We start from the raw sequence: 20998 nt of genomic DNA, 5'->3' as shown, positions 1-20998 counted from the left end.
AATATTAGATTTTAAAAGTGGGACTATAACTCACTTTCACAGATATTTCCTTCCTCGGAAATAAGACTTGGCCACGGATCGATTCACGAACCTATACAAATATGTACATATATATCAAAGTATGATCAAAATATAATTATAACCATTTTTATTATGTTTTAAAGATTTGAGTGTATTAAGTCAGCTGTCCTCGTTAGTAACCTACAACTAGTTGTCCACAGTTAGATGTACAGAAATAAATCGATATATATTATCTTGAATCAATCCACGACCCAGTGTATACACGTCTCAGGCTAGATCACAACTCAAAGTATATATATTTTTGGAATCAACCTCAATCCTATATAGCTAACTCCAACATTACTGCATATAGAGTGTCTATGGTTGTTCCAAATAATATATATACATGGGTCGATATGATATGTCAAAAAATTTGCATACGTGTCTGTGGTATCCCAAGATTACATAATATATTAGAATACATGTATAATACAATATAAGTTAGCTAGGATATGATTTGTATAGATTTGTTAAACATTTCCTGTAGCTAAAAGGATCAAAAATATCCAATCTTGTTTTACCCATAACTTCTTCATTTTAAATCCGTTTTGAGTGAAACAAATTGCTATGATTTCATATTTAACTCTAATTTAAGAATCCAAACAGAAAAAGTATAGGTTTATAGTCAGAAATTTAAGTTACATGTCAATTACTAAAGAGGTAGTCATTTCCGTCGAAAGAACGACATCTTGATGACCATTTTGAAAAACATACTTTCACTTTGAGTTTAACCAAGATTTTTGGATATAGTTTCATTTTGAAAAACATAATTTCATATGAAAAATCATTTTCCCATAAGAACAACTTTTAAATCAAAGTTTATCATAGTTTTTAATTATCCAAACCAAAACAGCCCCCGGTTTCACTACGACGGCGTATATCCGATTTTATGGTGTTCATCGTGTTTCCAGGTTTTAAATCATTAAGTTAGCATATCATATAGATATAGAACATGTGTTTATTTTATTTTAAAAGTCAAGTTAGAATGATTAACTTTTGTTTGCGAACAAGTTTAGAATTAACTAAACTATGTTCTAGTGATTACAAGTTTAAATCTTCGAATAAGATAGCTTTATATGTATGAATCGAATGATGTTATGAACATCATTACTACCTCAAGTTTTCTGGATAAAACTACTAGAAATGAGAAAAATGGATCTAGCTTCAAAGGATCCTTGTATGGCTTGAAAGTTCTTGAAGCAGAATCATGACACGAAAACAGTTCAAGTAAGATTTTCACTCGAAATAAGATTGTTATAGTTGTAGAAATTGAATCAAAGTTTGAATATGAATATTACCTTGAATTAGAAAGATAACCTACTGTAAATAACAAAGGTTCCTTGATCTTAGATGATTACTTGGAATGGATTAGAAAGCTTGGAAGTAAACTTGCAAACTTGGTAGTATTCTTGATTTTTATGAAACTATACTTATGGAATTTATGAAGAACACTTAGAACTTGAAGATGGAACTTGAGAGAGATCAATTAGATGAAGAAAATTGAAGAATGAAAGTATTTGTAGGTGTTTTTGGTCGTTGGTATATGGATTAGATATAAAGGATATGTAATTTTGTTTTCATGTAAATAAGTCATGAATGATTACTAATACTTTTGTAATTTTATGAGATATTTCATGCTAGTTGCCAAATGATGGTTCCCACATGTGTTAGGTGACTCACATGGGCTACTAAGAGCTGATCATTGGAGTGTATATACCAATAATACATACATCTAAAAGCTGTGTATTGTACGAGTACGAATACGGGTGCATACGAGTAGAATTGTTGATGAAACTGAACGAGGATGTAATTGTAAGAATTTTTGTTAAGTAGAAGTACTTTGATATGTGTCTTGAAGTCTTTCAAAAGTGTAAGAATACATATCAAAACACAACATGTATATACATTCTAATGGAGTCGTTAAGTCTTCGTTAGTCGTTACATGTAAGTGTTGTTTTGAAACCTTTAAGTTAACGATCTCAATTAATGTTGTTAACCCAATGTTTATTATATTAAATGAGATGTTAAATTATTATATTATCATGATATTATGATGTATGAATATCTCTTAATATGATATACACATTAAAATATCGTTACATATAAGTCTCGTTTCGTAATTCTTGAGTTAGTAGTCTTGTTTTTACATATGTAGTTCATTGTTAATACACTTAATGATATATTTAAATATCATTTTATCATGTTAAATATAGTGTATCAATATCTTAATATGATACATATGTATTTAGTAGACGTTATCATAACGATAATCGTTATATATATCATTTCCAGTTTCTTAACTTAGTAATCTCATTTCTTATGTATATAACACATTGTTAATATATTTAGTGAGATAATTACTCATCATAATCTTATGTCAACCATATATATATGTCTATATATACCACAACATGTAGTTTTTACAATTTTGCAACGTTCATGAAACGCCGGTCAACTTGGGTGATCAATTGTCTATATGAAACTTATTTCATTTAATCAAGTCTTAACAAGTTTGATTGCTTAACACGTTGGAAACATTTAGTCATGTAAATATCAATCTCAATTAATATATATAAACATGGAAAAGTTCGGGTCACTACAAATATTCTTTAAATACACCAAGAACTCAACTTTAGGAATACACCAAGAATTCAATTTTAGGAATACTATATATATATATATATAAGGGCTAAGGAGCCTAGTTAGTGTGTTATTGAGCTAATTGGTAAATTAAGGGCTAAGGAGTTGATTTGGTGTAAAATTGACCAAATCATGAGCAAAATTAGCTAAGAAAATGACAAGTGCAGGAAACAGCTCAAAAAGCGCCGCTCCTGTGAAGGAGCGCCGCTCCTGAAGGCCCAAAAGCACCATTCCATAAGGAAAAGCGGCGCTATTATGCACGATTTGTCTCCATTTTTCTTCAGTGAGCAAAAGCGCCGTTCTAAACGTCAAAAGCGTCACTCCTGATCAGCAAAAGCGTCGCCCCTGTTCAGAGCCAAAAGCGGCGTTCCAAAGTCAAAAGCGTCGCTCTTCACCAAGCCAAAAGCACCGCTCCTGAAGTAAAAGCGGCGCTCCTGACGCTATTTCAGCCCAGATTTTCAGCACTATAAAAGGAACGAGATTAGGCCATTTTTAATATGCATCTTTGAGAGCAGCTGCTTAAGGTCCGAATTTCACACACTAAACCATAATTTCATCATCCATTGGTGTTTAAGGGTGGATTCAAGGAAGCTAGCTCAAGATTCATCTTCTTTACATTTTGGGTTGTAATCTTCACCTTACTTTTCATATTTATCATTGATTACTTGTAATAACTTGAAGATGATGATGATTTACATTTCTATGCTTATTATTAGTTTAATTTTAGCCATGATTGGCTAAATCTCTTGTGTTTGCTTATCTAAGAATCTCTAATGCTAGTGTTTACCCCAAATCAATTGATTATAGTTGTTTGAATGAATTACATGATCATGTGTTGTTGAGTTGGCTAAAGATCCATTACTATGAGTTAGTTTTAGGCTTGACTTTGATTACATATGTTGTGTAGCACTCTTAGTGATTTGAGAAGTGAATCAATATGTGCTTCAACACCTTAGGTGATCTAAACAACTAGTTTAGGAATTGCAAGTGATTGTGTTCTTGATCTAGGTTGGTTTTTAATTGGCCTCTAGTCAACATAGTAATTCCGATTATCTTAAGTGATTTTGATAGTTGGAGGTTTTAAGTGATTTTAACCTAAGCTCAATCTCAATGACCAAATTATGCTTAACTCGATCTTAAGATATGAAGCTTATGTGAATTCGTGGAGTATCATTTGATTTGAGGTTTAGTAGTGGTGCGAAACATTTAATAGTTCAACAACTAATGAGATAGCAATATAGGCAAAACGGGGCAAGCCAAGCATAGAGAGGATTAGATAAGTGAACACGTCTTAGTTAATTTGTTTTAAGTCTTAATACTTCACTACTTGTTTCTTTATACTAGTTTAATTGATAAATTTAGGTTTGTTTAATTGTGTAAGTTTTAGTTGTTAGTTGATATGAATCGACCCCCCCCCCCCCCCAAAATCAAACAAACCCTAGGACAATTGATAGTTTCAAATATCCGACTTACACCACGTCTCTTGGGAAGAACTTGATAAGAATACTTACATCAAACTGCTATAATAACCGGGTTCTAAGGGCTCGTTAGTTGTGTGTGCTTATTTGTAATATTTGAGTCTTGTATAAATTTAGAGGGTAAAAGATGTATTGTCACGCACGCATCAACACTTTCTTGGCGCCGCTGCTGGGGATTGTCGTTAGCTTAGTTGGTTATTTGATTTAAACTTTTAATTATTCGATCCTTTCGTAGGGGTTCACCCTTACGGAAGTTACTTTTGGCATTTTAGAGTATTATTTTCGTTTGGAAAACCGTTTGCGTTTGTGTTGTGATTGAAGGATAGGTACCTTTGGTGTATGAAAACAAGGTCTCACGAGGATCAAGAATTCACACAACCATTTTCCGATCCGGAAGGACACGTGCACGGGGTTTATAATCGTAGAGAAGAAATGGTATTAAGAAAGAATTTCGAAGCTTTGCCATTTTGTTTAGAAGAGATGGATCCAAACGGTAATCCGATTCACGATGAAGAGGGCAATCCTAATGGTCCTCAGGTTAATCAAGATTTATTGAATGATCCAAACGACACGCCAATGTAGAACGCTAGATTGGTTGCACCAACAATGATAGCACCGGCTATCACAAAACCACCAATTGAAGCGGATAATTGGAAGATCGAGGGTAACTTTTTCACGTTGATCAAGGATACATACTTTTATGGGTTGATAGATGAAAACCCGTTGGAACATATTCAACACTTTAATGATCTTTGTGATATTTACAAAACCAAAAACGTCACCGATGACGCTTTTAAGCTAAGGGCATTCCCCTTCACACTTCAAGGAGACGCAAAAGCTTGGATGCGAAGTTTATCATACGATTCCATAAGGTCTTTTCAAGAATTAACAAACGAGTTTATCAATTATTTCAATCCACCGTCAAAAGTAGAGCGACTTAGAATGGAGATTAATGGGTTCACACAATGGGTTGATGAGAGTTTGTATGATGCATGAGTACGATTTAAGAAGCTACTAAGAGCTTGCCCACCACATGGTTTGACAAAGAAGGAGTATATCAACACATTCTATCGAGGTTGTAATATGTTAACGAAGCGATATCGTGATTCTTCATCCGGTGGGGTATTTATGTAAAAATCACCAAATGCGGCCGAAATTATGCTAGAAGATATCTCGGTCAACACATATTAATGGGCACCTTTACCGCGAGATTTAGCAAGAACGAATGTAGCACAAGTCGATAGTGAAAATGGGCAAGTGACGCTTGCAAGCTTGAACAATCAATTTCAAACATTTGGGAAAGAATTGAAGAAGATTCAACAAACGGTAGTTGTAATGCAAGTAGGTTGTCAACGATGTGAGGGTCCACATCTCACAAAGAATTGTCCTCAAATTACTCAATGCAATCATGTTGATCTAGATGATATTCCCATGAATTCGGATGCTCATGTGAACTATGTGAGTAATCAAAACTACCAACGGGGAGGAACATCTAACCAAAGCTACTACAATCCTAATCAAAAAAAGTATCATTCACCAACCCAACCAATACACCACCCGGATTCACAAACCAAAACCGAAATCAAGGTTACAACAACTATAACCCAAACCGAAACAACAACTTCCAAAACCAAAACCAACAACCTTACAACAACCAACCTTACAACTATAAAGCAAATTCAAATTATTAAAAAAATCAAGGTTATAGTCAACCACAAAATAACCAAGATTACAATCAACAACCTCAACAAAACAATCAACAATCCCAACCTACGAAGAGCTTAGAAGAAATCATGCAAAACTACATCAAGAAGGTAGAATCAACCGAAGCTTTTCTAATGAAAGAGAATGAGCTCTTGAAGCAACAACTTCGAAACCAACAAGCTTCATTCCAAAACCTTGAGAGCACCATTGGAAGAATTTCAAATCAAGTTACCGAAAGACCACAAGGAACTTTACCTTCAAACACTCAAGTCAGCCCAAATAATTACAACAACAACCGAAACAACCAACAAAACCACCAAAATAACACGAGAGTTATTCCTATCGAGAGCAACACTACCAATTCAATCAAATCCCACCAATACTTATGCTCAAGTGAACTCGATCGATTCAACCGAAGAAGATCAATCCGAATATCCTCAAGCTTTCAAGTTCGATATTGAAGGAGACAATTTTGATTTTGATGAAGCGTTAGAAATTGATACTATCGACTATGGGGTATTCAAGTTTTCGGAAGATTTGGATGATGCAACATTCATTCCCTACCAAGTTAAAAGTGTAATGTCCATGGAGACTACCGAGTCGACATGCAAGGAGTTAAAGGGTAATTTTAAGCAAATTCAATTGGGGAAGGTTGATAAAGAGCAAAAGGTCGAAACTTTATTGAATACGAAGGCACAAAAGGAAAAGGTCGAGGTTTCTACTACATCAACTAAGGAGAAAAATGAGACACCGGTCTCACATCTTTAATCACTACATCATACACATCTAAATGATGTGGATTGTAAGTCAACTTTATCCGACAACGAAAATATTTATGTTAAACTCCCCTTGGCGGAAGTACTTGAGAATATGCCCAACTATGGAAAATTTTTGAAGACACTCATGGCCAAAAAAGGAGATGTCGAGCAAGCATCCACCGCTTTCTTGAAAAAGGAGTTTGATGGAATTTTAAAGAAATGTAACCTACCATCAAAAATGGGTGATCCCGGACCTTTTCTTATCCCATGCAATGTAAACGGTTCGGAGATGCTCACATCTTTAGCCGATTCGGGAGCAAGTATCAACTTCATGCCCTATTTCGTTTAAAAAAGGCTAGGCCTAGGTGATATTTCACCCACTACAATGGGAGTCAAATTAATTGATCAATAAATTAACTCTAGTATGGGGATCTCCGAAGACTTAATTGTTAAGGTGGGGGACATGGAATTTCCCATTGACTTTGTTATTGTTGATATAAAGGAAGACCCGGTTGTACCCCTTCTTTTGGGAAGGCCATTTTTGGCAACCGCGGGCTCTTTCTTTGACTTTAGGACTGGGAAATTGACTCTTCGGAATAAAGGGAAGTGCATGAGCATAAAAACCAAACGTGTTAAAACACCATCAATACCATTGACCACACCACAAGTTGTTGCTAGTATGCAATGCGTTGCAAGCATAAGGCAGGTAGGTTCACCAATTAAAGGTAGTGGGGGATTAACCAAGGGAATTCAAGGTAAAGCCAAAAATCAAAACGATGTTGTTGACAAGTCTATGCGAAAGTTATTTGGGCGGGTGCATCGGGCTTCATCCAAAAAGGATGAGCACCTGAGAAAACGCCTAGTGTCAAATTTGTCAAAGCATGAGAAAGTAAAACTTAAGGAGTTAATCAATGAAACTAAGGTAATGAATGATTGGTTAATGTCAATGTTAAGTGGTGGTGGTAATAAAAATGTTTCCCTTAGTTCAAAGGGAAGGGAGGTTTACTACCCCGGCATTAGTTGAAATCTCAAGGGGATGGGAGTCGGGTGATAGACTCGTTAAAAACTTTCCACAATTGTGTATATAATTTTTTTTAATTGCATTCCGTTTAGAATTGTATGATATTCCTTTGTTTAGTTGTATTTTTATGTTTTTGTATTGCATGCATATGGGTAAACCGGAAAACGTCAAAAAAAGTTTGTGAATTGGTCAAAATGGACTTAAAATTGGAAAAACTGCAATCAGGTACAAAAGCGGCGCTTTTGTCCTAGGAGCGGCGCTTTTCATTTGCAAGAGCGACGCTTCTTTCACAAGACCGACGTATTAACCTGCAATTTTGTGTCAAAAATGAGCAGTAGCCAAGAACGGCGCTTTTGTTTCTAAAATAGAGTGATGCTTTTCTTTCAAAAGCGACGCTTCTGTTTTTGTCAGGAGCGGCGCTCCTGTTTGAAAAGCGGCGCTTTTGCATCTGCTACTTAAGAATTCTGCACGACCAAAACTTCATTTTTTTCACACCCAACTTCAATTTTCTCTCTAATAGCGGCGCATCTATAACCCTAATCGACCTAAATCGACCCAAGGATTCAAATTCCATCAATTTTCTTGCATATATTCATTATCTAACATGGGAAAAATAAGAATCCATCATTTTAATTCACTCTTTAACATGATTTAATTGATTTTTATCATTTTTCTATTTATGCTTAATTCGTAGATTATGCTTGATTTATGATGTTAATGGTCAAATTGTTGATGAATCTAGACTACATTGATGCTTATTAACATGATTTACATGCTTTGTTACATAGATTTTAACTTTGAAATTCTAGGGTTCATCCAATTTGGGGGTTTTTGATTTTGAGACAAATTGGAGTCTTAATTGTTATTGTTGATGCTTAATTGTTAGTCTACCATGATTATCTTGCTTCGAATCTATCTTTCATGCTTGTATGATTTGAAATTGAAAATTAGGGTTCATAAGCTAGGGTTTTGAATGAGTTTGACCAATTTGAGCAATGTGATTGGTGATAATGTGCTTGTTTGCGGTATATTTATCCTATAACATGAAGAATTGATATAATTTGATGAATACTCTTGTCTTAGTCGAATTTTGAACTAAATAGGCTTTGGCTAGTGTTAACTTTTTGCAATTGATTCATGTTGACCATAAGCTTACTAGTTGAATATAATGCATGTTTAGCTTATGATACAACATATGATTTACAATTACTTGCATGAGCTAAATGTTTCAACTTTGTGTAAAGCTTGAAATTTCACCAAATTGTTTGCCTTGTTTGATTTCACATATTGACCATGCCTAAATGCAATTATTTTATTCATGTATGATATACACGCGCATGTTATGCATGATGAAATTAATTGTGAATCTTTGAAATCAACTTGGAAATTATGATTGGACTTTGAAAGTGAATTGTTTATGTGCTAACTTTTATCTCTCCACAATGTTTTTCTGTTGTTGTCTTGTCTTATAGACTAACGTACCAACAAAGTCACATGGTGGCTCGGTAAGCGAAGCAAAAATATAAAAGAGTATTAGAGTTAAGGGTAGGGGTAAACGTCCAGCTCAACAAGAGGTTGAGGTTGAGGTTGAAGATGAAGAAATGCCACAAATTCTAGAGGATATCCAAAGACTTTCATCAGACCCGTGGTTACAACAGATTTTGCTGAACCCACGTTTTAGAGATGGCTTAGAGCTTAGGCTTAGGGACAGTTTCTATCCAGGGAAATGCATTGACTGATCTCTTCTGGATGAGGCCGGTATGACTGCTGAGGCTGAGAGTCTTTTTAATGCTCCATATGAGAATAGACAAATCAACCCTTGGGTTCCAATCTTTTGGTATAATGAGCCCATTTACATGGTCCCAACCTTGGAGTTCACTTCCACCCTTATTGTCAATTTCAGAGTAGAAACAATTACTGACCCAGAATACATGACCTTTAACCTGGGAGGCCAACAACGAAATTTGAGCATGCTCCAACTTATCAGGGCCTTAGGGATTTACACAGAGTTTAGGAACAACACCAACGCCCTTTGGGACTATCTTTTCACTTGCCGAATCCCCACTACCAACACGGAAGAGTTTAACTTTCCAGTCGCTTGGCATGAAATGAGCATTGGGGCTTTCTGCCCGGGTAAAACCGTAGCCAACACTCTTAGGACACATAACCTTCGGATCATAGCCCAATTCATTGCAAATACGGTCAACTACCATTTCCATAGCAATGAGAAGATGTCCTACTTGGACATTTGGCTCACTGATCGAATCTCAAATCAGGTGAATGTCTATGTCCCTCATCTTATTGCTGACTATCTTTTCGACAAGACTGGGACAAAAGGGAAGAGAGGTACTGTGGGTGGTGTTTTTGTTACAAGGATAGCAAAGTATTTGGAAATTGATCTTTCGAGGTTCACGACCTATGAAATGACCAAATTTGGGTATGCTGACTATAAGGGCGGTAAGATTCTCAAGAGGGATGTGAACAAAAAAATGAGGAGATGGTTTGATCTAAATGCTATTGAGAGAAATGAAGAAGAAGAAGAAGAAGAAGTAGAAGAAGAAGAAGAAGAAGAAGAAGAAGAAGAAGAAGAAGAAGAAGAAGAAGAAGAAGAAGAAGAAGAAGAAGAAGAAGAAGAAGAAGAAGAAGAAGAAGAAGAAGAAGAAGAAGAAGAAGAAGAAGAAGAAGAAGAAGAAGAAGAAGAAGAAGAAGAAGAAGAAGAAGAAGAAGAAGAAGAAGAAGAAGAAGAAGAAGAAGAAGAAGAAGAAGAGGAGGAGGAGGATTAGGAGGAGGAGGAGGAGGAGGAGGAGGAGGAGGAAGAAGAAGAAGAGGAAGAGGAAGAAGAGGAAAGGGTAAGGCATGAATATGAAATGGGTAACACGGTGCGAGGAGTAGTGCTCTGAGTGGGTATGACCAAGCTTGGCTTGAAAGTCAATTTAATAAAACTAATATTAACCAAGCAAACCAAGAATATGAAGCACGCTACAACTTCTTGGGCCTACGGGCACATACTCAATGTGAAGCTCATTGTAGCCAACTTCATCAAGCGGACCCAACTTCCCTGAGGCCATTTTCTCCCACCTTTAACCCGTATGATTAAAATCAACCTAGAACCCAACAACTAATCAACTATGACCCAAACGAGGCACTAAGGAGAGCTCAAGAGTTTTAGTACTTTGCTAGGATGAGGGGAGAACAACAACAATTAAGCGAGCAAGGTACATGGGATAATCCACCCAACTACGATCAATACCCAAATCAGGACCAATCCTACGGGAGCGCGAGCTCATATTATGGAGGGTACAATTGGTGGTGATTCCTATGGTTGCATTCTCACTCTCTTTTGTTTGTTGGTTTAGTTAATTTTATGATGGTTGATTTGGGAAACAATTTATTTGAATTTTTTGGCATGTAAGAACTAAGGGAGGTCAGTTTGGGAACGTTTGAACATTTCGATACTTTTATGTGTGTGTGTGTGGCAAAAACAATTTGGATTATGTTTGATTGTGTTTATGTTGCTAGTTATTTGGATCCGGATGGCTTGTAGTTCTCGGATAAAAAAATTTGAACTTGAATATTGGCATGTAATAACTTAAGATTATTTAGGATTGTGATGTTTTCATTATTGTTGATTGTGTGTTTGATGCCGATTTGATATGTTGGTTGATTCGTCGAATTACGCATGTGTGATGTTGATCATGGATATTTTATGTTTGGTTGTTGAAATATGGAGTTTATATTTTGCGAGTGATATTATCGGTTGAGTAGTTTGGTTGAATATCTTATTGTGTTGGAAAATGTTTGTATGATTTTGTTGATATATTTGGAGCGTTATGATTTTATTGTGGGTGCACATACTCTCCCGAGTATGGCCCCGCACATTTTGTACCTTGTGAGCATACTTCAATTGTAGGGAATGCCATATGCACTTGGCTCCTTCTTTTGGCTCAACAAGTGGTGCAACAACATGCAAGCGAATTTTGGTGATTAAGTAATACTCGAATGGTAATAACAAAGATCGTTTGATCTTCACCGGTTTTTATTTTCTTCCCTCCCATCTTCTCTATTTCAAAATGTCCCCCATTTTCACTTATTCTATCGCTTTAATGCAATGAGGGCATTGCATACGCTAAATGTAGGGGGAGTGTTAAAATTTCGGGCCATTTTTAAACTTTTTCGGGTAAACTAGTCACATATACTCTCTAAAGATTAAAACTTGCATTGTCGAACAATTTTTGGAACAAGTTTTTAACCATTACACTAAATCATATCATAAATACTAAAATGGTTGAAACCTGTAAAATTTTTAAACTTTTTGGGAAAAGTAAAGTCTTTTCCTTGATTTTCAAAACTTAAAGGAAGTAAAGTCTTCCTTTTGTTTCATGCTTGTATTTCACCAAGTGAAAGTAAAGTCTTTCACTTTTCTTATGATTTTGCGCGAAAATGATAAAATTTTGAGAAAAATCAAATTAATGCTTGAAAGTTAAAGTCTTTCATGCATGTGCACCAAAACCAAGTGTTTAAAGCTTTATGCTTTAACACTTCTGGATGAATCGAGTCCATCCATTGTAGGGAGTCAAGTCTCCCGAATTTCATTCTACTTGGTGTGGGAGACTTCCTAATCCACACCATTTTATATTGACATTGATTGTCTCATCATTTCACGATGTTTCAACCGATGTATCGTACCGTGGGAAGAGGAGCCACCGAGCTTCACAAAGTGCTAACATATTTAGGAGCAATGGCTTCGTGCTAGTGTTGCTAGACAACACAACTCATAGCCAAAAGCTATGGCACCCTTGCGATTGCAATTAACGAAAAGGTAGTAACTACTTCCTACCCTTTCTAAAAATAAGCATAAAAGCTTGTTATGTGGGAAATAAATAAGCATCATCTTGTTTTGGAAGTAAAGTCTTCCAAACTTGGAAGTAAAGTCTTCCAAGTTATGTTTGTTCCAAGCTTGGGAGTAAGGTCTCCCAAGTCAAGCTCGATTGTTTGAAAGGAAGTTAAAGTCTTCCTAGTGCTTCAAAAATTTGGAATTGGCAGACTCTCTTATTTAGCCATGTGGGGCCCTAATTCCACGAACCTCCGTCAATGCTTTCGCCCTACTATGAGAGAAACCGTAGAGTTGTGATAGAAAGCTTGATGAGTGCCGGTTTCCCCGTGCCCGGGTAACCAAATACTTGGAATTGACCTTTGGCACACCCACCTTAACCCTATACTTGGAATTGACGATTATCAATTGGAATTGACGATACATATATTTGGAATTGATGAACATCTTTTGGAGTTGATGAAAAATAGGTGTTTTTGGGGCATGGAGGTGGAAGAAGGATAACCATTACGAATTGATGAGATGAGCATTCTTTTTGGAAACGTATTCTTTACACGATGCATTTCATGATTAGTGAAGATGTGTGCGATTTTCATGGCCCTTATTCATTTCGGGGTGCATTTTACATACTTTGGGTACACTTTGAGTTTGTTTGAGTAGACTTGTATTTGATATGATCGATTTGTTTGATGAGTTTATGGCTATCCTGTGAATCCTACATATTTGGTCAAGGTCAAGGAGGTCAAGTTCGAGTTTGCAATGATTTGATACTATTGTGATTGGTGTTTGATGACCTTCTCGTATATGAAGTTGACTTTGACCGGGGGCTTGATTAGTTCGGGTAGACTTAGGCTTGAATTATGTTAGCATTTGAGGATTGAAGATTTTAAGATACTAGTGGGAGCTTGAGCTAAGCTATTGTTGGTAGAAAGAAGAGGATGATTGTGCTTGGTCCTAGCAAGTGCAAGTTTTTGGAGAATGCTATTACCGCCTGGTGCATATTCATGAAAGGTATCATTTTGAGCTTAACCTTCTTGCGCTTTGGCAATGTTCACTTATTTGTTCTCTATCTCCAAAGCTTGTTTTTTCGATTATTTGCTTGAGGACAAGCAAAGGTTCAAATGTAGGGGGTTTGATATCGCTCCATTTATATATACTTTATTTTGCGATATCTACCTCACTTTGCTCGATTTTTGACTATCTCAGAGCCTAGTTAGTGTATTATTGAAATAATTGGTAAATTAAGGGCTAAAGAGTTGATTTGGTGTAAAATTGACCAAATCATGGGCAAAATTGGCTAAGAAAATGACAAGTGCAGGAAATAGCTCAAAAAGCGGCACTCCTGTGAAGGAGCACCGCTCCTGAAGGACCAAAAGCACCGTTCCATAAGGAAAAGCGGCGCTATTATGCGTGATTTATCTCCATTTTTCTTCAGTGAGCAAAAGCGCCGTTATAAACGTCAAAAGCGTCGCTCCTGATCAGCCAAAAGCGTCGCTCCTCAGCAAAAGTGTCGCCCCTGTTCAGAGCCAAAAGCGGCGTTCCAAAGTCAAAAACGCCGCTCCTCACCAAGCCAAAAGCGCCGCTCCTGAAGTAAAAGCGGTGCTCCTGACGCTGTTTCACCCCAGATTTTCAGCACGATAAAAGGAACGAGATTAGGTCATTTTTCATATGCATCTTTGGGAGCAGCTGCTTAAGGTCCGAATTTCACACACTAAACCCTAATTTCATCATCCATTGGTGTTTAAGGGTGGATTCAAGGAAGCTAGCTCAAGATTCATCATTGTTTATCTTAGATCTTCATCTTCTTTACATTTTGGGTTGTAATCTTCACCATATTTTTCATATTTAGCATTGCTTACTTGTAATAACTTGAAGATGATGATGATTTACATTTCTATGCTTATTATTAGCTTAATTTTAGCCATGATTGGCTAAATCTCTTGTGTTTGCTTATCTATGAATCTCTAATGCTAGTGTTTGCCCTAAATCAATTAATTATTATTGTTTGAATGAATTACATGATCATGTGTTGTTGAGTTGGCTAAAGATCCATTACTATGAGTTTGTTTTAGGCTTGACTTTGATTACATATGTTGTGTAGCTCTCTTAGTGATTTGAGAAGTGAATCAATATGTGCTTCAACACCTTAGGTGATCTAGACAACTAGTTTAGGAATTGCAAGTGATTGTGTTCTTGGTCTAGGGTGGTTTTTGATGTGTGCGAGGTGTAGTATGAAATAGATTATATTTTACTACGAAATACTATTAAATACGATACAATTTTACAAAAGTTATTTATTTATTTATAGAATGGATATACCTAAACCTTGCTACAACACTTATAGGCAGTGTACCTAATCGTAGAGTAGTGTAGTTTTTAGTAAGTCCGGTTCGTTCCACAGGGATACAGTCGAGTTTAACGCTATAATTATTTTAAACTATATATATATATATATATATATATATATATATATATATATATATATATATATATATATATATATATATATATATATATATATATATATATATATATATATATATATATATATATATATATATAAGTAGTATTATTATTATTATTATAAAAAGGGGGTTTTACCGTTTAATGACTGGTTTGTCGATTTTAAAACTTAAATCACAATTAAAACCTAATGTAAAATATTAAATATAAATATGACTTAAAGCGTAAAGTAAATGACGATAAATAAAAAATGCGATAAACTAAAAGTACGATAATTGAAAGTGCAATAATTTAAAGTACGATAAATAAAATGACGTTAAATAAAAGTGCGATGAGATATAAAATAAAGGAATTATGCTTATTTAAACTTCCGTAATCATGATGTTTGACGTGTTGATTTTAATTTATTACCATGGGTTAATTGTCCTTTGTCCTGGATTATTCGATATGTCCATCTGGTTTTGTCCATAATAGTCCATCGGTCATAATTATAAAGTGCGAGTGTCCTCGTCAAATTACCCTTATACTCGAAGTCAAATATTCCAACTAATTGGGGACTTAAACTGTAACAAGGTCTTAATAATTTGTTTAATGAATACACCAGGTTATCGACTGCGTGTAATTCAAGGTTTTAATACTTTGTTAACAATTACACCAATTTTCCTTGTATGTAATTCACCCCTATTTTAATGAGTCCATTGACTATTAATCCATCCCCGTGTCCGGTCAAATGAACAATTATTTGTACTTATAAATATCCCGCCCATCGTATCCGATCGAGTGTTTGTGGCTATTTATAGATATGTCAAATTGTAAATCTCTACATTAAATTAACGAACTATCATTCAGTTAAACAAATATAAAGCCCATTAATAGCCCATAGTCCAATTTCCACAAGTGACGGTCTTTTGTCCAAACCCCAATTATGGTCCAAAACCCAATAACCCCGTCTTAATATTTAGTCCAACATCATGATTACTTCGGTTTAAATAAGCATAATAATAACTTAGCTACGAGACATTAATTTAAAAAGGTTGAACATAACTTACAATGAGTATTAATCGCGTACTGTTACACGGACAGAGTTTTGACTTACAAACTTAAAACATTCGCTACTATAACCTTATTATTATTAACTTAATATTAAAATTAAAATTATAAAATAAATATAAATATATATTGAGAGAGTGAGAGATAAGATTGAATAAGGTGTACATTTACTCGTCTGAAATCGTGGTATTTATAGGACCTGGCCATGTTTTTCACTCCATGCGATCGCATGGAAATGCTTCTTCCAGGCCATGCGATCGCATGGCCTCCTGATACAGCTCACATTACTTTGTTTTATAGCTTGCCGACACATTTAAATATATATATATATATATATATATAATATATAATTTTTATATAATTATATATATATATATTATATTTTATTCATGTACATAGTTGACTTGTAATTTCTACTCCGTTGAGTCGCGCGTTGATAGTTGGCTCAGGTCTCGGTTTTGGATTTTCGAATGTCCTTTCGTACGCTGAGAAATCTTGTACTTTGCATTCCGCGGTTTTCGAACGTCCTTTCGTACGCTAAGGAAAATAATTTTTTGTGCAAATTACAAATCGCGAAACACAAAGTACAAGATATCTAAGCGTACGAAAGGACGTTCGAAAATCCGAAACCGAGACATAAATCGGGCGTAAACGAGTGAGACATCGGAGCTAAAATTACAAGTCAACTATGCACAAGAATATAATATAATATATATAATTAATATAAATTATATATATATATATATATATATATATATATATATATATATATATATATATATATATATATATATATATATATAATAAATATGTCGACAAGCTAAAAAATAAGGGATAGTGAGCTGGCCAGAGGTGCCATGCGATTGCATGGCATTAACACCTCAAGCCCATGCGATCGCATGGGCTACTGTAGTTCGAAATATTCCTATAAAAAGCAGGCTTCTGGTCGACTCAAAACACATCTTTTTCTTTCTTTTCTTTCTATCTGTAATGTATATATATATATATATATATATATATATATATATATATATATATATATATATATATATATATATATATATATATATATATATATATATATATAATATTAAGTTTAATTTAAGTTTAATAATAATTGGGTTATTGTAAGAAATGTTTTACGGGTTTTAAGTCGGAACTCTGTCCGTGTACCGCTACGCGATAAATAATCACTGTAAGCTATGTTCTTCCTTTTTCAATTAATGTATCGTAACTAAGTTATTATTATGCTTATTTGAGCTGAAGTAATCTTGATGTTGGGCTAAATATTAAGACGGGGTTATTGGATTTTGTACCATAATTCGGGTTTGGACAAAAGACCGACACTTGTGAACATTGGACTATGAACTATTAATAGATGGGGGTATTGTCTAATCGAATGACAACTCGTTGGAATCTGTCGAACCTATCTTCAAATTAGTTAATCTAATAATTATTAAATGATTAAGAATGTCTTATTTAGTGACGTTTATACGACATCTGTTACAAATCATTTAATTAATCAATTGGATTAGGTAATTTATTATTCATTATGGCCAAGTGAATAAATTAATGTATCATGGACTAATTATAACAGGGGTGGATTACATACAAGGGTAATTGGTGTAATTGTTAACAAAGTATTAAAACCTTGGATTATACGCAGTCGATAACCTGGTGTAATCATTAAACAAAGTATTAAAACCTTGTTACAGTTCGAATCCCTAATTAGTTGGAATATTTGACTTTGGGAATAAGGTTAATTTGACGAGCATTTTATATTTATGACCGATGGATTATTATGGGCAAAAACCATATAGGTTTCAAATAATCCAGGACAAATGACAATTAACCCAGAGTAATAAATTAAAATCAAAACGTCAAACATCAAGGTTACGGAAGTTTAAATAAGCATAATTGTTTTATTTCATATTCTATCGCACTTTTATTTACTGTCATTTTATTTATTGTCATTTTAATATTGTTATTTATTTTACGCACTTTAATTATTATCATTTATCTTTACGCTTAAAATATAAAATCGACAAACCGGTCATTAAACGGTAAAATTCCATTTTTATAATAATAATACTACCTATATATAATTATATATATTTTGTATAAATATAGTTGTTTAAAATTAGTACGTAATCACTAGCTCCCCGTGGAACCAACCGGACTTACTAAAAACTACACTACTCTACGATTAGGCACACGCCTATAAGTGTTGTAGCAAGGTTTAGGTATATCCCATCTATATAAATAATTAAAACTTGTGTAAATTGTACCGTATTTCGTATTAAAAATAATAGTATTTCGTACACCTCTGCTTGCACATCAAGTTTTTGGCACCGCTGCCGGGGACGCTAAAACGCAATATTTTTAATTTATAGTTGTAAAAATATAATTATAATAAAAAAAATATTTTTAAGATTTTGTTTATAAAAGTATTTTTATTTTTATTTTATTTTTTTAAAATACAAGTTATTTTTATTTTATAAAATTTAGCTATCTATTATTTTATAAAAATTTAAAATCTAAAAAAAAATTATTTAGATTAATATAAATATTTTCTATAATAATAAATCAAATAATAATTAATAAAATTAATTAGCTGGGCCGAAGCCTGTTTGAAGCCCAATACTATCCTGGAATATTGGGCCATGCGATCGCATGAGCCCAACACTATAAATTCATGCGGTCGCATGAGGGGAGCTGACAGGTTTGATCCTGGTACGCATTAATTACACGTAGGGTTTTAATATTTTAATTATTATTAATTAGGGTTTTATATTTTATTATTTAGTTTTAATTTTAGTTTTAATTTGTAAAATTAAGTTTTATTAGTTTTATTAATTATATAAATTTAGTAATTTTATATAAATAATATAAAAATAATATTTTTATAAAATTTGTATTTTTATCATTTTAGTTATAACTTGTATTTTTATTATTTAGTTCGTTGTTTTTAATCGTATCGTTCGTAATTTTAGTTTTAAGTTTAGTTTTGCCGTAATTATTTTTATACTTCTAAATTTTCAGGTTTTGCCGTAAAATCCCTTAAGTGCTTTTTCTTTAGAATTAAGATTTAGGCGCTTTAGAATTTTGCGACGTCGTTTATTTATTTTAGTGCCTAATTAAGTTATTGCCGTTTTTGATATAGAATTGCATTTAAGTTTTAATACCTTTAGACGCAACTTTTTAGATTTAATTTCTAGACTTTTAAGTTTCGACGTTTTTCTTTCTTATTTTTATTTTTCGACGCGCTTCTTTTTCTTTCTCATTTCTACGCTCTAGTTTTTACGACATAGAATTTTCTTTAAATTTCGATGAAAAATTATTTTAAGCGATTAAATTGATAGACATTCAAATTTTCTGGTTCGTAGTAATAGTTGGATTTGTTAGTGGCGAGTTGTGGGCTTCCGATTTAAAGGGTCCTGGCTACCTGCTTCATCTATTGGCAATTCGAAACGTGGGCAAAATCAGAAAAGTCTATTAATTTGATAACTTATATAATTTTTTATCTTTATAACTAATAGGATATTCAGTGAATGCACTGAGCAAAATGTTCACCACCTTTCATACGTTCACCACCTGTAACTCGATCGAGACATCTAGCCAATATTGTCGCCGTTGATTTTTCTTTAGAATCATCATTTAGTCGAACAAGTACTCCAACTCAAATTTCTGATAATCCAATGGTTGAAACCGACTTCACAATTGAAAACCCGTGGGATATTCAAGGACAATTCAGAGATCCTGAACCACAAATTATTCATCCGGAGATTATCGAAGAAAAAAACCGTTAAATCAGAATCCTCTAGTGATTCGTATTCAACAAATTCAATTATGGAAGTAACTGAACCTCAAAGTATGGAAGACCGAATGAGAGCCACACGCACGGGCCAAGGTCACGCCATTATTAAGCTAGATGTTAATGCGCCAGATTATGAAATCAAAGGACAAATCCTACACATGGTAACTAATCAATGCCAATATAGTGGTACGCCAAAAGAAGATCCAAACGAACATCTTCGAACCTTTAATAGGATCTGTACTCTATTCAAAATCAGAGAAGTTGAGGATGAACAGATCTATCTCATGTTATTTCCCTGGACTTTAAAGGGAGAAGCCAAAGATTGGTTAGAATCGTTACCTGAAGGAGCGATTGATACATGGGATGTTTTAGTTGAAAATTTTCTTAAAAGATTCTTTTCGGTATCTAAAGCTGTGAGACTTCAAGGAGAAATTGTTACGTTCGCGCAAAAGCCAAATGAAAAATTATATGAGGCGTGGACAAGATTCGAAAAGTTGTTGAGAGGATGTCCTCAGCATGGTTTAGACACTTATCAAATAGTACAAATATTCTACCAAGGTGTCGATGTTGCTACACGAAAAGACATTGACACAGCAGCTGGTGGTTCCATTATGAAGAAAACCGCAACCGAAGCTCACAAAATTATTAATAACACAGTCTCCCACTCACATGAGTGGCACCAGGAAAAAGATATTTTTCGTTCATCTAAAGCGGCTAGAGCCGATTCTAGCCATGACCTTGATTCCGTTTCCTCAAAAATAGATGCTTTCGAGAGACGAATGGAAAAGATGACTAAAGATATTCACGCAATACGAATCAGTTGTGAGCAATGCGGTGGACCACACTTAACGAAAGATTGTCACATTGAGCAAACGATGGAATAACGAGAGAATGTTTCCTACATGAACCAAAGGCCGGAAAAAATTATCAAAATAATTATCAACCGCCAAGGCCAAACTTCAATCGAAATCAAAACATTCTTTACAATCCAAATAGACCCAACAATAACTCGTACAACCAACAAGGTCCGAATAACCAACCAACTCAAAACAACACTTTTAATCAACAAAGACCTGGCTTGTATAAACCACCACAACAAACCGAAGAGAAAAAGCCAAATCTGGAAGAAATGATGGCAAAGCTAATGGAATCTCAAACACAATTTATTGCAACTCA

The 20998-nt window shown here is 34.4% G+C and overlaps 2 non-coding genes across 2 annotated transcripts; both read right to left on the bottom strand.

Annotated features, from left to right (window-relative positions):
* Positions 1 to 5111: 5111 nt before the first annotated feature.
* On the bottom strand, positions 5112 to 5218 carry LOC139903758 (small nucleolar RNA R71). The gene has a single exon (XR_011778552.1). It is a non-coding gene; the product is annotated as a small nucleolar RNA R71 (small nucleolar RNA).
* A 15020-nt stretch (positions 5219 to 20238) lies between these two features.
* Positions 20239 to 20345, bottom strand: LOC139903161 (small nucleolar RNA R71). The gene has a single exon (XR_011778003.1). It is a non-coding gene; the product is annotated as a small nucleolar RNA R71 (small nucleolar RNA).
* Between the last annotated feature and the right edge of the window lie 653 nt (positions 20346 to 20998).

This window comes from Rutidosis leptorrhynchoides, chromosome 3 (assembly GCF_046630445.1).
Source record: "Rutidosis leptorrhynchoides isolate AG116_Rl617_1_P2 chromosome 3, CSIRO_AGI_Rlap_v1, whole genome shotgun sequence".
Lineage (NCBI taxonomy): Eukaryota > Viridiplantae > Streptophyta > Magnoliopsida > Asterales > Asteraceae > Rutidosis > Rutidosis leptorrhynchoides.
The sequence above is the reverse complement of the archived record's forward strand: the minus strand, read 5'-3'. Positions and strand labels throughout refer to the sequence as shown.